Source organism: Hyla sarda, chromosome 4, assembly GCF_029499605.1.
Source record: "Hyla sarda isolate aHylSar1 chromosome 4, aHylSar1.hap1, whole genome shotgun sequence".
Taxonomy (NCBI): domain Eukaryota; kingdom Metazoa; phylum Chordata; class Amphibia; order Anura; family Hylidae; genus Hyla; species Hyla sarda.
In genome coordinates this window covers 335,144,721-335,163,028 of record NC_079192.1, presented here as the reverse complement: position 1 = coordinate 335,163,028, position 18,308 = coordinate 335,144,721, and the positions used below count along the sequence as shown (strand labels likewise).

The 18,308-nt window shown below is 43.0% G+C and overlaps 1 protein-coding gene across 8 annotated transcripts in view; it reads right to left on the bottom strand.

Annotated features, from left to right (window-relative positions):
- Positions 1 to 17,997, bottom strand: part of TENM2 (teneurin transmembrane protein 2) — a 2,592,228-nt gene extending 2,574,231 nt beyond the window's left edge. For 6 of the 8 annotated variants that reach the window (XM_056575104.1, XM_056575105.1, XM_056575107.1 and 3 more), the window contains exon 1: positions 17,291 to 17,997. The gene's annotated coding sequence lies outside the window, so the exon portion shown is untranslated. The remainder of the gene's footprint in view (positions 1 to 17,290) is intronic. The other 2 variants (XM_056575106.1, XM_056575109.1) reach the window with 2 other exon arrangements.
- Positions 17,998 to 18,308: the final 311 nt, after the last annotated feature.

The following is an 18,308-nucleotide window of genomic DNA, read 5'->3' as shown; positions in this document are numbered from 1 at the left end:
TCACTCTTATCAGGTGGCCTTGATGTGGCGAGTGGGCTTGCACATTTTGATCAAAAGGTACACTAACAACTGGTTAGTTTTTGAAATTATGCTGAGAAGCAGTTGGATCATTGAAGTTGTGGATGTGCAGCCATGTTTTTTTTCTCTATTTCTGAGTATTTTGATCAGTATTTTTAGTCAAAACGAGAAATGAAACTGACAGAAAAAAATATATAATGGAAATATTTGCAGCTTTTCCTGACCAAAATACTGTGAATTCAGCCTCACGGTACAACATGTGGATTTTTCTGCATGTTTGAGTCAAATGTTACTGTGTTTTTGTCTTTGTTACACAGTTTCTGTCACAGTCTATTTAATTTTGCTGCATGTAAAAACATTGTCAACTACGCTATTGTGTAGGCCAAAAAAAAAAGCTAGTATGTCACGGTCAGTTTTTTTTTCATTTTTTCTATAATGTAAATCAATGGGAAATGGATCATGCTGTATGGCATATGTTTTTACCACAAAAACGATAACGTGGTGTGAATGCACCCGGATTCAACATATGCACAGTCAATTCAGTATATGATTTCAAATAATTTTCCTATCAACAGTTGGAGGTTGGGTCACCATAAACTGTAATGTCAGTGCTGTAAAAATACAATTTAAAAAACATAACCATGAGAATTTGTGTATTACGTAGTATCATATTTTAACTGGTGCTATTTTTTTTTCATTACATTACCAAGTAGAATCTGTATAATAAAATGTTCAATAAGGACAAGCAAATCAAGAAATTGTGATTCCATTTTAATAAATTAATCTCTGAAGAGATTTATCAGAAAGACAAAAATTGTTTATCCCCCAGAGAAAGTTTATACTGAAAAGTCCCAAAAAGCTGTTAAAGTACTTTTAATTTTAAAACACATTTAAATATTTTCATGGAAAAATATTCAATTTTTGGTATTTTTTTCGTCTGTGTCTCAATTAGCATTTCTGCTACTCTTTGAAATTGGCTGCTAAGCTGCCACATGATATATTTCTGTTTCCTGCCCACAGTTCCAAAACCGTGAGCATGCAGTCTAAATGTCTTTAAGTCCCTTCTGTTTTGCTTGACCATCAGTCAGTCTCCTTTCTTGTCCCTAATCTGTATCCCTCCCCCTCTGGCAGCCATAAATATGGAACCGATAAATTTCAATGCAGAATAAGTGCACAATGGAGTCTGAAGCAATTGCTTGCTGATGTGTCGATCCTCAATCCTCAGTGTTAAAATGCACTTTGTACACCAGGGGGGCGTCATACTATGTAAGTAAACTCTTTAATAGACTATACTTTGAATTTAAACAACTAAATATAACTTTTTCATAATCTGTACAATAAATATAATATTTACAGGTGCTACAAACCCTATAACTAGAAAATTCACACTATGTTATAGAAAAGCCTTAACTGCCCGTACAGTCACAGCTAGAAAGAGCTGTTGGCCAGAAACATCTGTTTCCTATTACTTTGCCCATTTTATTCATTTTATTGTATAGTTTTAGAAATGCAACAATTATGAATCCATGAGATTCTTTGTCAGATAATGCTTCTACAGATCATATCATAAAAAATATTTTTAACAGGGCTGTAACAGAATTTTATTAAGTTGTACTCTGTCCCTAAAAATCTAAAAAGATGTGTTATCATGGGGGTCCAGCCACTGAGGCCGCAGCGATCTCTGACGTGGCATCCCAGTCATCCGGTGATCTGGTGGGGGAGGTCCCAGCACCCTCATCCACAAGACTGCAACTACATAGAATTTAAATGAAGTGATGAATAGTGTTGCTCGTGAATATTCGCAATGCAAATTTTATTCGCGAATATGGCATATTCGAATATTCGCGAATATAGCACTATATATTCGCAATTACAAATATTTGATTTTTTTTTCACAGTACACACCACAGTGATCATCCCTCTCTGCTTCCAGTTTGTGTGGGTAAAGAAGGCTCTAATACTACTGTGTGAGACTGGCGTACGAATTTTCACTTATGCTAATTTTGTATATGCCAATTTTGTATATGCGAATTTTTGCATATGCAAAAATAAACCGTGAATATTACGAATATGCAAGTTTAGCGAATATATGACGAGTATTCGTGCATATATTCGCGAAATATCGCAAATTTGAATATGGCCTATGCCGCTCAACACTAGTGATGAAGCATGTGCCCCACTACTCCAAGCAAAGTCTATGGCACTAAAGGAATTATTTAAGCACTGATAAATGTGTCTGGAATACCCATTTAAAATGTCTCCACATTATTTGCTTAAGAATGATAAGTGATTTAGTATTATTTTCTGCAGACAATGCTTGATATTAAGTTTCCTCAGATTTTACTCTAGTAGGGCAGAGCTGTTGTCTGTGACAACACTTTAGCCACAGTGCCTACAGGACATTTGTCACATTGTTTTACTTTTTTACATTTTGTTATGTTGAGGCCTTCTGCTAAAATAAAAAAAATAAAATAATAATCACAATTTTCCCATATCAATCTGTACACAATACCTCATAATGAGAATATGAAAACCGGATTTCAGAATTGAAAAGGAAAAATTTAAATTTTGCATGAAGTGACGTATTTGCCATGACACTAGAAATTTAGCTCTGGCTCCTCCCATTTCTTTTGATCATCTGTGAGTGGATTCTACACCTTGATTGGAGTCACCTGTGGGAAATTCATTTGATTGGACATGATCTGAAAAGACACAGCCCAGTCTCAAAGCTTACAGTGTACATCAGAACAAAAACCAAGCCATATGGGGGAAAGATCTGTTTGGAGACAGGATTGTGCAGAGCCAAAGATTTTATGCGCTTAAAGATCTCAGGATTACAGTAGACATTATGCTAAATGGATGATGTTTGGAATAACCAAAACTCTTCATAGGAAAGGCCACCCCACCAAACTAAGTAATCTGAGGAGAAGAGCCCTGGTAGGATTGATGACAAAGATTAGGAGGTTCTGAAGAGAAGAATGGTAGAACACCCCAAACTCAGGTATGCAAACCTTGTGGCATCATTCCCAAGAAGACGGGAGGCCGTCATCTTTCCCAAAGGTGCTTCAACTAAGTCTGAATACTTATGTCAAGTAGCAAAGATTTCTGCCACTCTGGCATGATTATGGGGCGTTGAGAAGGGTCGAAATAATATTTTTTTCTTTTATCTCAAGTCTGAAACATAACAAAATGTGAAGTTGAAGGGTCTGAAGACTTTCTGAATGCAAAACAATAATATATATATATATATATATATATATATATATATATATATATATATATATATATATAAGGAGAAGGGCTGACTCACTGACTCATCAACGCCCAGCCTAAACACTTGGACCTAGAAAGCGGAATTTTTTCACTGGAGTGGTTTTTTTAAGATGTAGACGAGGAATAAGAAAGGATTTTTCGAAATTCAACCCTTGGGGGGGGGGGGGGGGAGGGTTAGGGGTTGAAAGTTTGTATGTAAGTCTGTCATTTTTTAAGCTAGAAGCTGTATGTGTGTGTATGTATGTGTGTGTGTGTGTGTGTGTGTGTGTGTGTGGGTATGTTCCAGCATCACGTCCAAACAGCTAAAGATATTAACATGAATCTTGGCACACGTGTTACTTATATGTCAACAGCAAACATAGGATAGGGAATTTAACCCTTACCAACCCCCATTTGCCAGGGGCAGGGTTTTTGTTTAAAGTCCCATGCAAATCATTGGGAAATGTATGTTCCCAAATAACTTCTGTACAGCTGGAGATATTTCAATACCTGGTACACATATTGCGGGTCGGGATATGAGGTCGGGATAGGAGGTTGAGATAGGAGGTCGAGATAGGAGGTCGAGATAGGAGGTAAAGATAGGAGGACGGGATAGCAGGATGGGATAGGAGGTCGGGATAGGTGGTCAGGATAGGTGGTCGGGATAAGAGGTATAGGGATAGGAGGTTGAGATAGGAGGTCGAATTTGGAGAAGGGGAAAGGAGGATGGGATAGGAGGTCAGGATAGGAGGACGGGATAGGAGGTCGAGAAAGGAGTTCGAGATAGGAGGTAGACATTGATAGGCGAGATATGAGGACGGCATATGAGGACGGGATAGGAGGTCGAGTTAGGAGGTCTAGATAGGAGGTCGAGATAGGAGGTCGAGATAGGAGGATGGGATAGGAGGACAGCATAGGAGGTTGAGATAGGAGGACAGGATAGGAGGATGGGTTGGAGGTCGAGATAGGAGGTCGGGATAGAAGGTCAAGATAGGAGGTTGAGATAGGAGGTCGAGGAAGGAGGACAGGATAGGAGGATGGGATAGGAGGTCAAGATAGGAGGATGGGATAGGAGGTCGGGATAGGAGGTCAAGATAGGAGGATATTAGAAGTAGAGCAGGAAAAACCCCTCAGGTATGGCGCTGCAGACTCTTGTAGACAGATGAGGCGGATGCCAAAGGTAATAGGAAAGTCCTCAGCAGGACATTTTATTAAAAAAACAATAAAATGGACAAGATTACGCGTTTCGGGAGGATCCCTCCCTTCCTCAGATCAGGATCTGATAGGAGGATGGGATACGATGTCGGGATAGGAGGTCTGGATATGGGGTTGGAATATGACAACAATATATGAGGACAGGATATGAAGTTCCTCCTTTGTTGATTTTCCTCCCCAACAAGGATTAGGAAGGAAAAACCGGGCAATGCTGGGTACTCAGCAATATATATATATATATATATATATATATATATATATATATATATATATGTGTGTGTGTGTGTGTATTTAGTAGAGATGAGGTAATCAAGTCTGAGAAATCCAAATGTGTTATTAATTTCATGGATAATTCGATTCATAACAAATGCAAATATCACTGTGATTCTATGGTGCAAATCGATTCATTATACTCCATTTAGTGTGGTCCATGCTCCCAGGCATCTACAATGGCGGATCTGCATGTGAGGACATGGGGCATGGAATCTTGGGGAGGTGGGAACAAGGGTAGGTGGGATGACCCTGAATCACATGCAGCATGTAGCCTATCAGCAGACAGTCCCCCCTGTGATGTCGCAGTGCTATATAATTGGCAGCCATATTGCAGCCAGTAACTCCATCTTTACACTGCAGAGAGATACATAGGCACAGACAGCCATGTGTGTTACACAGAAAAGCTTTTTACCTCCTAGTCAAGTCAGCGTTCTGTTGGACAGAGAGCAGTTTGCTTGTCACAGAAAAGCATGCTTGCTGCAGCGATCCACCTCCCTATCACTGTCTACATTGTTCTATTATAGAGAGGATCAGAGAGCAGTGTGTTGCACAGAAGAACAGCAGCAATTCCGCTCAAGCACAAATCCTGGCTAGAAGCATTGATAGGGAAGGGAGTGCAATTTTGGCTTTAGTACATAGCAAAAGTGCGCAGCAGCACTAATGGCTACTGCTGGTGTTGTGCACAAAAACTTTTATTAGCATACTGTAGCACATTTTTCTGCCCTCATAAGTGCATACCACATTCATACATCAAAGTGTTGTTCCATTTTTTTCCTGATAAAGTCTCAATGGCCTAGATACTGTGAAAGGGCAGCCAAAAATACTCACCGGCTGGTGTTGTACACATAAAATCTTTTTCAAGCGTACTGCAGCGCATTTTTCTGCCCTCACAAGTGCATACCACACACGTACATCAAAGTGTTGTACCATTTTGTTCCTGATAAAGTATTAAGGGCCTAGATACTGTAAAAGGCAAGCTAAAAGTACATACCGGCTGGTGTACACACAAACTTTTTTAAGCGTACTGTAGCGCATATTTCTGCGCTTATAAGTGCATACCACATATGTACATCAAAGTGTTGTTCCATTTTTTTCCTGATAAAGACTCAAAGGCCTAGATACTCAGAAAGGGCAACCAAAAGTACTCACTGGCTGGTGTTGTACACAAAAACTTTTTTAAGCACCTTTTTCTGCCCTCATAAGTGCTTACCACATACGTACAAGATAAAATCTGATAAAATCTTAAGGGCCTAGATAGTGTAAAAGGCCAGCCAAAAGTATACACCGTTTGCTTTTCTAGACAAATACTGTTTTAAGTATAGTGAAGCGTATTGTACTCCCCTCACATATGCAATGTGTATGTCAGGCAGAGAATTGCCAGGACGTGCACAGAGAAGTGGCAGAGGCCTAAATTCATCAGGCGCAGGCAGAGGTCGCAGAAGACAAGGGGCGAGTGGCCAGATCTCCCGGTATCAGCTAGTGTTCGTGACTAGACCAACAACCTATCTGCCGTCATCGATTGGTTAACACAGTCATCCACTTCATCACAAGTGAAATCTGATACCCCAGTTAATAGTCGGTGGGTTCCTCAGATGCAACCCTCAGTTTGCATGGCCTGGGAGCAGTCCCTGTCCTCCCTTTGCCTCTGTCCTGTGCTGTTCTCTCCTCTAAAGAAGTATCTTATGCTGTGGGTTCAGCTCCACTATTAAGTGAGGACGATCTGATATAGGACAGTCAGCAGTTACTGCCCAGCCAAGAAGTGGAGGAGACATGCACTGCTTCCTCTACTAGGCGAGCAGGTAGTGGTGAGGAGATTGACGTGGGAGGTGGTGTTGCCAGCGTTCAGGGTCCTAAAGCAGACACTGTTTAGGAACCTGAGGAGGACATCAGTAATGTGCAGACACTTGTTGATGATGATGATGCTGATTGCAATTGCGAGACAGGTGCAGAAGGGGCTTCATCATCATCTGGAGAAGAAGGTGGCAGCTGAGCCTGCAAAGTGGTAGCATGGTTGGCAGTCAGCATGGTGACAGAAGTGAAAATTCTGGACCCAAATGTTCCCGGGGAGACCACCTGCTTTGTGGCAGCCTACCTTCCAAGGAGGCAGTGGAACAGGGGTTCCTGGAGATGGCGGCAGTAGTAAATTAGTGGGGGCTGTTGATGGGAAAATCAGCTACTCGGCGGTGTGGCAGTTTTTCCATCAAGCATCTTGGGCAGGTTAATATAGCCACATGCAAGATGTGTCGGCAGAAGGTGAAGCATGGCCAGGGTCCCAATGTTGGCACCACGGCCCTGCGTCAACATATGCTGCACCACCATAAAGCAGGAAAAAGTGATCCCTGTGAAGGATTGAGGTGCCTTATTAAAATGTAACTTTTAATAGTTATACGCTTAAAAATCTTAACCAAATAATAGTGCTCTAACGGTGCAACCAAAAAAAATAATATAGGAAAAAAGCGAATCAACGCTAGAGAGCTAGTTGGCTAGCGTATGGCGCTCATATATCAGCCTCGTGTCACGATAAGGGCTGATTAATACTTGTCAACATGCTAATTAGTACTTGTCAACATGTCACCATATCAAAACTAATACTGAAAGAACAGAATAATTGTATTTTAGAAAAACTGTTTTAGAGTCCCTTGTCCCAACGCGTTTCCATGGGTGGAACTGATAAGTAGATTTGTTCCCACCACTTCATCAGGGGACTAGAAATCAACTTATTGTATTATATGTATCCAAGTAATAGAATGGAGAACAGATACATTGTACTCCAAATGGTATACAGAAAAATGGTCTATCACTGCCCGTGTCTCTCTAGTAGCTTAAAGCAATCAGTAATCCATCATTCATTCCCCTCAGGGTCCTGGGCGCAACCTAGAATAAACATAGAAATCTCCCTTAGCAACATATTGTAACTCACCAGGGATCGTGCCTGACGGATATAGTGCTTATACTCACGATTAAGTGTGGATACTGGGCTAGTTTGAGAGACCACCGGGTGCTGTAAAGGCAATATGCCCAAATTAGATAACTATAGAGACGCCATAGGTGTATAATATGGAGACCATAGTATAGTTACAGACGCACTTACAGTTTGTTGATCGAGATGCACGCATGAAACGATGCAATGGCAGCGAGTGCCGGAGCGGTGTCCGGAGCTGGTGCGTGTATGGTGAACACGCCGGCGTCTACCTGAAGCCCGCGCGCACCTTATTTACGTCACCGGAGGGCACTCCCCATGACGCCGTCAATTGGGGCGCTACCTCCCTGTCAATCATTAGAACTCCGTTCCTAGGATTGGAACATGTTCAGACGTCAGGTGCGGTAGGTATCAGAGGTACATTAAATAAAGTAAATTATTATACTAACGATAATCCTGACTTAGGTTAATCATTAGACTAGTAACTATGGGCAAACTAATCTCTGCAAAAGCATATGTCGGGTAGATAACACCTACATATGAAAACCATCTCCTTCTCAAACAGAATTCAAGTGACAGCTTTTGTGTAGTATAGCTACCACTAATTCCTTTTGTTTTATTTATAGAACGGAATATGTCTTGTATCTAGATCTTATATTTTTTCTTGTTTATAGAGCATTTAACTAACAGAAGTCTTAATGTGACACCTAATTGTTAGTGTATAACGGCTGGAGGTAGGGACACAGGTGTGACACATACACACAAACAAAAAGGGGGGGGGGGAGGGGGTTGGAAAAGAGGGGGGGGAATCAAAACTGGAGCATCATCTGACGCTAACTTTTTAGATCCTAGCATGGAAATGACGAGACATCAGTAAAAGGCATATTGAGATTCCATAGTTATAAGTTGAGAAGTTCAAGCAGTGATAAAAACTACCAACGGTATATATTGGGCTCTCTATATATAGATGGAAAAATGGGAAGGGGGAATAGAAAGAGGTGGCTCACTATCTAGAAGATAGGGGGGTGGGAAGTCCTATCAGGAGGTGAGGAGAGTGTAGTACAGGGCCTAGTGAGACCTATATATTCCCTATTATGATCTATTCTGTTTGACCTATGCCTAGTCAGCATGGACGCCCTAAAAAGGGCGGTACCGGATTGTCAGGAACCTCCTATACGCCCTACTTATCCCTAGCTGTAATGGTGGCTTCTAGATCATGAGGCCCACTAGGACCTTCCCTCTCTACCTCATACTGCCACCCCTGGGAATTCGATAGATAGTAAGCCAGTTCCTCCATGCATAGTTAAATAAAACAGGTATAGGACAATTGCTCATTTAAACCTCCTGGGGCCATAGTTTGAAGTCTATAGATCCATCTGCATTCACGCTGCAGAATGGCTCTATCCCAGTCTCCGCCCCTCTGTGATGGTCTGACCAAGTCAATGCCAATAAATTTAATTACTGATGCGTCGCCATTGTGTCTTAGGTTAATATGGTTAGCTACAGGAGTATTCCTGTTATTGCGGACATCTCCCACATGCTCCAGTACTCTGCGTCTAAACTCTCTTATTGTCTTTCCCACATACCTCTCTCCACAAATACATTTTGCCAAATATATCACCCCTTTTGAACTGCAGTTCACAAACTGCCTAATAGACATCTGTGTCCCTGATATAGTATCATCAAAGGTTTTGGTCTTCAATATAAAAGTACAGGCTCGACAGTGGCCACATTGGTAGCATCCCACTGTTCTTCCTACATCCAACCAGGTTTGTGGTATGATGGTTGAAAGATGACTATGAACTACTTTGTCACCTACACTTTGACCTTTACGGTAAGTAATCAAAGGTCTTGGGCCTATCACTTCTCTGAGGTCAGGGTCCATTTTTAATATATCCCAGTGTCGCTCTATGATGTTTCTCACTTCTTGGGACATATTGTCAAAGGTGCCTATTATACGTGTGAAATTGCTCCCCTCATTTTTGGGTCTCGGTACCAAGAGGGATGTTCTGTCCTGAGATAGAGCATATTTATATGCTCTCCTCAGGATGTGATCTGGATAACCACGTTGGTGGAATCGATTTCGTAGGTCTTTCGCCTGGTGTTGGAATTCTTCCCTGGTGGAACAGTTCCTCCTGAGACGGAGATACTGCCCCCGCGGAATGCCCCTTTTGAGGGGCTAAGGGTGGCAGCTCTCCCATCTCAGGAGGCTGTTCGTAGCGGTAGTTTTTCTAAATACGGTGGTGTCCAGACTGCCTCGTAAATTCTTACTTATCAAGACATCCAAAAAAGCTAGTTTCTGTTCCTGAATCCCATACGTGAAATTCAAACCGATTTGGTTTTTGTTAAGATGACATACAAATTTATCAAAGGTTTCTTTAGTGTCAGACCATAATACAAGGATGTCATCAATATATCTAGACCAAAAAATGGCCTGATGTGACAAGGTCTCCTGCTCACCCACAAATGCGATGGTTTCCTCCCACCAGTCTAGGGTCAAGTTTGCATACGATGGGGCACAAGGACTCCCCATCGCAGTGCCCCTAAGCTGGTGGAAGTACCGCCCCTTAACCCCTTAAGGACCGGAGGTTTTTCCGTTTTTGCATTTTCGTTTTTTGCTCCTTGCCTTTAAAAAATCATAACTCTTTCAAATTTACACCTAAAAATCCATATGATGGCTTATTTTTTGCGCCACCAATTCTACTTTGTAATGACGTCAGTCATTTTGCCCAAAAATCTATGGTGAAGCGGGAAAAAAAATCATTGTGCGACAAAATTGAAAAAAAAAACGCTGTTTTGTCACTTTTGGGGGCTTCCGTTTCTACGTAGTACATTTTTCGGTAAAAATGACACCTGATATGTATTCTGTAGGTCCATACAATTAAAATGATATCCTACTTATATAGGTTTGATTTTGTCGGACTTTTGGAAAAAATCATAACTACATGCAGGAAAATTAATACGTTTAAAATTGTCATCTTCTGACCCCTATAACTTTTTTATTTTTCCGTGTATGGGGCGGTATGAGGGCTCATTTTTTGCGCCGTGATCTGAAGTTTTTAACGGTACCATTTTTGCATTGATAGGACTTATTGATCACTTTTTATTCATTTTTAAATGATATAAAAAGTGACCAAAAATGCACTATTTTGGACTTTGGAATTTTTTTGCGCGCACGCCATTGACCGAGCGGTTTAATTAATGATATATTTTTATAATTCGGACATTTCCGCACGCGGTGATACCACATATGTTTATTTTTATTTTTATTTACACTGTGTTTTTTTTTTTATTGGAAAAGGGGGGTGATTCAAACTTTTAATAGGGGAGGAGTTAAATGATCTTTATTCACTTTTTTTTTTCACTTTTTTTTTGCAGTGTTATAGGTCCCATAGGGACCTATAACACTGCACACACTGATCTTCTATGTTGATCACTGGTTTCTCATAAGAAACCAGTGATCAACGATTCTGCCGCATGACTGCTCATGTCTGGATCTCAGGCACTGAGCAGTCATTCGGCGATCGGACAGCGAGGAGGCAGGTAGGGGCCCTCCCGCTGTCCTGTCAGCTGTTCGGGATGCCGCGATTAGCCGCGGCTATCCCGAACAGCCCGACTGAGCTAGCCGGGAACTTTCACTTTTAGCCGCGCGGCTCAGCTTTGAGCGCGCGGCTAAAGGGTTAATAGCGCGCGGCGCCGCGATCGGCGCTGCGCGCTATTAGAGGCGGGTCCCGGCTTCACTATGACGCCGGGCCCGCCATGATATGACGCGGGGTTACTGTGTAACCCCGCGTTATATCAGAAGAGCAGGACCAATGACGTACCGGTACGTCCTTGGTCCTTAAGGGGTTAAATAAAAAATAATTGTGGGTGAGTATAAAGGAGAGGAGATCAAGAACAAATTGGTTATGCGTCTGATGTTGTAGGCCACGTGACGACAAGAAGTGGGCTACCGCTCCCAATCCCACAGTGTGGGGGATTGAAGAATATAAAGCCTCCACATCAATTGAGGCCAATAAAGTCTCCCCCTCTACTATGAGATCTTCAAGTTTACCCAATAAATCAAGAGTGTCACGAGTGTAGGAAGGTGAGGTAATACCTAACTAAGGTTCATGTATAGCCCCTTACTATATACATTCTATCTAACCACCATAAAGCAGCCTGGGAGAACCATGGCTCCGATGTGGTGGTCCAGCCTGCTGCATCACCCAGTGGCACGCCGCTCCCTCTTTCAGCCAGCCAAGGCTCCACCACCTCAGCCGAAGGGAGCTGTGGGTCATAACCTCCTTCTGTCGCTCCAGATGCTCCTGCTCCTCCTACTTTTAGTCAGTCATTCCACCAGCAATCCATCGGTGAAGCCATGTCCAAGAGACAACAGCATGCACCCACTCATCCAATGGCACAGAAGCTGAATGTGCTCCTGTCTAAGTTGCTGGTGCTGCAGTCCCTCCCTTTTCAAGTGGTGGCACCTTTCAGAGAACTTATGGCTTGTGCCAAGCCAAGGTGGAGAGTCCCAAGCCGTCATTTCTTTGCGAAGAAGGCAATACTAACCCTGCACAATTTTGTGGAAGAGAAGGTGGGCCAGTCCTTGAGCCTGTCGGTGTGTACCAAAGTGCACGGCAGCACGGATGTCTAGAGCTGTAACTATCGTCAGGGACAATACATGTCCTTTACGGCCCACTGGGTAAATATGGTTCCTGAACAGCCATGACACCAACTTGGACAAGTCATGCCGCTTCCTCTTCCATGCTCTCAGGCTGTTGGTACTGTGACAGTGTGCGACTCCACCTCCTCATTCTCCACCGTGTGCTCAGCCTCCACTGCTTGGACAAGTCTCAGTGCCCCCTTAGCATACCATGTGTGCAGGGCACGGCGGTGTCATGCTGTTCATCACATGGTTTGCCTTGGCGAATGGAGTCAAACAGGGGAGGAACTGCTAAAATCATTCATAAAGAAATCAGAGCATGGCTTACTCCACGAAAACTGGAAGTGGGAACCATGGTGACTGACAACTGGAAGAACATCTTGTCTGCGCTGCGACAAGGAAGCCTGAGCCATGTGCCCTGCATGGCACATGTATTCAATCTGGTTGTCAAGCGGTTCCTGAAGTGTTCCCACCATATGCAAGACATCCTTACAATGGGATGGAAACTTTTCATGCACTTCAGCCACTCGTACACAGCAAAGCGCACCCTCCTTCAGCTGCAGCGTCAGAACAGTATCCCCCAAGAAAGTCTGATTTGTTCCCCCAACATGTTGGAATTCCACACTCCATATGTTGGGCCGACTAAATGAACAGAGAAATGCCATCACCGATTTCTTGATGATCCAAGTGGATAGGGGTACTCCCCTGTGTAACTTCAATGTGAACCAGTGGCAGCTCATACGTGACACCGGTTGTTTGCTCAGGCCCTTTGAGGAAGCCACACTATTAGTCAGTCACCAGGATTATGGGTAAAATCAAAACCGAATGACCAGGGAGTCAGGAGTTTGTCTGGCGCAGAGAGGAACCATCAGGCAGCCAAGTAAAATCAATGGATTTATTAGATGCAACGCGTTGCATCTAATAAATCCATTGATTTTACTTGGCTGCCTGATGGTTCCTCTCTGCGCCAGACAAACTCCTGACTCCCTGGTCATTCGGTTTTGATTTTACTCTTACCCAGGAGGGCTGCAGTGGACCTTCTTCTACAGCTCTTCTGCTCTTTACCTTGTTGTGTGTGGGCGCACAACCAACTTTGGTAAGCGGCTTGGGAATTACCGTCCCCTACCCCCACCTTCAAGATCTGCTGATCCCGCACATGAGGCGCCTTCCTCCCTCTCACCAGGATTATGGGATGAACAACATAATTTCACTGCTTCATTTCCTACAACACGTGTTGGAAACAATGGCTGGTCAGGGCACTGGAGACGTGGTGCCACATCTCACGACCAAATGGGCCCTGTGGAGGAGGAGGAGGAGGGGGGAAGGGTCACAGTGAAGCACAGTTTAGGTTTTGCAAAATGGGGGGGTTTTCTAGTCATCTGACAGGAGAAGAGGAGCAGGAGCAGCCAGAGGAGCTAGAGGGTTATGAGGATGGCGAGACAGAGGACCCAGACACACCGTGGCAACATGCAGTGGAGATGGAGGCAGGGAGTCCCTCCGAGTCACTTGCACAAATGGCATGATGCATGCTTACTTGCTTGCATAGTCACCACTGAATTGTCACCATTCGGGAGCGGGATGGCTTCTGGCTCTCCACCTTATTGGACCCTTGCTTCCGGCACAAAATGGGGGCCTTTTTTACACCCACTGAGAGGGAGGACAAACTGACCTACTACAGAGAGATCCTACATAGTCAGTTGGCCGATGCCTATCAGTGCCATCGTCCATTCTCTCACAGGTCTGAGTCCAGGGGCCCTCTGTGCTTACCTTCCACTGCCATGGCTGCTGGAAGCAGTACCAGCTCCATCAGCATCAGCCTGAGTCTACAGTCGCTGATGAGTATCTTTCTTCACCCGCATAGTGAATCAACTCAGCAGCAGCAGGTAGACATGGAGAAGGACCTAAACCAGCATGTGGTGGCATACCTTGACATGTACATGCCAACACACCTTGAAGTTCTGCTGGACTTCTTGGCAGCCAAACTTGATTTGTGGCCGCAACTAGTTTTCCCTGGAAAAGCTGTCCTGCCTGGCCAGTAGTGTGTCATCAGAGCAGGTGTTTAGTGTGGCGGGGGCCATAGTCACCCCAAGGAGAACTCGTCTGTCCACGAAAAATGTGGAGAGACTGACCTTTGTGAAGATGATACAGGAATGGATGAGCCAGGATTTCCATCCACCAATGCCTGATGCATCAGAGTAGATTGACCATGGTGCCACACCAACACTTCACAAATATGGATAGTGCCAAACAGATTTAAGGCGCTGCTCCCCAGTTACATACATTCCTCCATATCAGACCTTTTTTCCCCCACCTTCGACGCTGGGTACTGGTGTTGCCATCCACTGCACCATTCTGTCACCGGGTCACTTTCAGGACTCCTGATGCCTCTGCTGCCACTCCAGGATGTCTCATTCTGCCACCATATGTTCTCCTCATACTGCCGCCACCTCCACACTGTGTCATTCAGCCACTCTATGTTCTTCTCATGCTGCCGCCAACTCCAGGCTATGCCATTAAGCCACTATATGGTCTCCTAATGCTGCTGCCAACTCCAGGCTGTGCCATTCAGCCACTATAAGGTCTACTCATGCTTCCGCCACCCCCAGGCTATGTCATTAGGCCACTATATGGTCCCCTCTTGCTGCCGCCTCCTCCACACTGTGTCATTCAGCCACTATATGTTCTCCTCATGCTGCCCCCAACTCCAGGCTGTGACATTCTGCCACTATATGATCTCCTCATGCTGCCGCCAACTACAGGCTGTGCCATTCAGCCACTATATGGTCTCCTCATGCTTCCGCCACCTCCAGGCTATGTCATTCAGTCACTTTATATTCTACTCTTGCAGCCGCCAACTCCAGGCTTTGCCTTTTAGTCACTATATGGTCTTGTCATGCTTCTGCCACCTCCAGGCTGTGTCATTCATCCACTATATGGTCTCCTCATGCTGCTGCTACCTCCACGCTGTGTCATTCAGCCACTATATGTTCTTCTCATGCTGCCGCCAACTCCAGGCTGTGCCATTTAGCCACTATATGTTCTACTCATGCTGCTGCCAACTCCAGGCTGTGTCATTCAGCCACTATATGGTTTACTTATGCTGCTCGGCCTGGGACATTACCTAAACATTTTTATGGTAGCACTAGCTACCATAAATCTTCAATTTAAATTTGAAAATTCATCTTTTAATCTTAGGGATTGTGAGGCACTATTGTCTCCTCATGCTGCTGCCAGCTCCAGGCTGTATCATTCAGCAACCATATAATTTACTCATGCTGCTGGGCCTGGGACATTACCTAAAAAAAATGTTATGGTAGCACTAGCTACCATAAATCTTCAATTTAAATTTGAAAATTCATCTTTTAATCTTAGGGATTGTAAAAACCTATTGTCTCCTCATGCTGCTGCCAACTCCAAGCTGTCATTCAGCCACTATATGATCTTCTCTTGCTGCCACCTGTTCCAGGCTGTGTCATTCTGCTAGATTATGGTCTCCTCATGCTGCTGCCACCTCTAGGTTTTGTCATTGTGCCGCCTTGTGACTCCTTGTTAGAATGGGTTTTGTGGTCATTAGTTCAAAGTAAACGCCGGGACATTAAACTTGGGAATTTAATATAAATCTTAAGTTTAAATTAAAAAAAATCAATGTAACCTTTTCAAGACTGAGGCTCTATGGTGGTTGACGTCATATTACCTGTGGAATTATCACAAGAATCTAATGAACCTTAACTGATTAATTGAAACATTTGCACTTTCACAGTCAGGGGGGCACTGAGAGGCAGGGGCCGGAACAGGTGGTAGCTCGCCTGGCGGAGGACTGCCAGATCAATGCTCACCAGAATGGGTAATAAAAATTTGTAATAAATTCAAATAAAATAAAAATGACATAAAAAATCTGCCACATACAGACGCTCTGCGGCAGTGAATGTAATAGTGATGCCTGTAATCTGCATGTCATGCTGAATAACAGTATTATTTCACTAACACAGCACACTCCCTATACTTGTTAGGACAAGGCAAAGTGTGCTACACCCCTATTGAGGCTCGCTGTAGGCCAGAAATAGCCATTTTTAATAGCGATTTGCTGCAAATAAATACGGTCTGAACCAAATTTTTTCTGAAAATTCGGCAAATCGACCAAATCGAATTTTTCTGAAATTCTCTCATCTCTAATATATACATATATATATATATATATATATATATATATATATATATATATACACACACACTGAATATAGTGTGGGCTTGTACATGTGCTACTGAAGAGCAAACACTTTATGCTGCAATAAAAGTTTCTAACTTTATTAACTCCTAAAGGCCAATATGTTGAATTACCCAGTACAATTCCATAGCAATTTTTAGAAACCATCAGCAATGCACTGTTCTTCTCCACCTTTCAAGTCTACAGTTTATTACTAAGTGCAATTTAGCAGCTCAATCATTATGGACATGAATGAGAGGCACTGCTATGAGATGCACTAAAGCACTTATATGTTTATTGTTATTTCCAAACAGTAATATTGTCCATTATTGCCTCCTGCTGCAACCATGCAAAACAGCTTTCTCCTTATTTGATTCCAAATACAGATGACTCTTTTCCCCTTCATGAGAGTGTGGGCATCTAATACTATAGAATACACTTGCATGCTGACATGCAGAACTACGATCAATGAGTCTCAAAATCATATGAACAAAGACCCTAAAGAAATCTTTAGAAAATACCAATGTCACCCAAACACAAGACAGACAACTCTGCACTTGCTGAAGTCCTGAGAGCCCAATCTCCCTTGCCTCTCATTCCAGAGCTGTATACTATTCGTAGGTGCACATGGACTAGTGATTAAATGAACATACAGTAGTAAGAAATGAACATGAGCGCTGAGCACTGCTTTTAATCTACCTAGTAACAGAAATATGCATTTCATCTCTCAAACACAATCTTCAGAGGGAGATGTTAATATTACCAGCTTATCCTGCAGCTTCTTTATTTCACTTCTATGCGGTAACTTCTATCCTTCTGTCCCTCTCCCACGTTTAAATTTTCCAGTAGTTACACAGCATAAGAATATCCCACAGTGGCCAGAAAGTCAAAGCAGCTTGTCTGCAATCCAGGAACGTGTTCACAGCCTCCTTATTACTACAGTACACAGTGACAAGCAAGTAAAGGAAGCAGCCGTTGCAGCTCTGTGTATTCAATCAAGCCAGGGCGCAGACTGAATGGGGAAGGACGTCCAATCCCTGGGCTCGCAGCTCCAGCATTCACATACAGCACATAGCAGATTGGGAGCTACCAATGCATGCCCAGGCCAGGGAGGATGTCTCGGAGAGAGGAGGCCAGGAGAGAAACACAATCGATTCAGATCCTGCCGTTTAACTATCTCTTTTACAGAACCTTCATTGCCATCGCTGCAAGTTTAAATTCAAGGTGCAGAATCGATTCAGATCCTGTCATTAACTGTCTCTTTGCTGAATCTTTATTTCCATCCCTGCAAGTTTTAATTCATGGTACATAAGCAATTCAAATCCTGGCATTTAACTCTTTGCCGAACCTTCATTTTCCTCCCCGAAAGTTTTATTTCATGGTACATAATCTACAGAACATTTAACTCTATTTTCTGTATTCCAAAATAATCCAATGTTGTTTCTGAAACGTGTTGTTTTCATTTTATTATACATCCAGCCAAGGGAGTTGTTTCTAGCGTTTCTAACTTCATGTGTTTCTAACATTTCTAGTCAATTAATATTGTGTAAAGCTAAATTTTGCCGAATATTAAAGCATCAAGAAACAGATTTATAAAGGCTGCAATGTAGGCAATGTTTATACAGAGTATTTCCAGGCATATTTATTTAAAAATGGCTTTCCTTTTTTTTTTTTTTTTGTGTCCGCAGTAATGTGCTCTTTATGTGAAAATGGTTGTTTGTGCACCTGGTATATAAAAAAAGATGACATTTTTTTGGCATCTGACAAAATAAGCAATATGT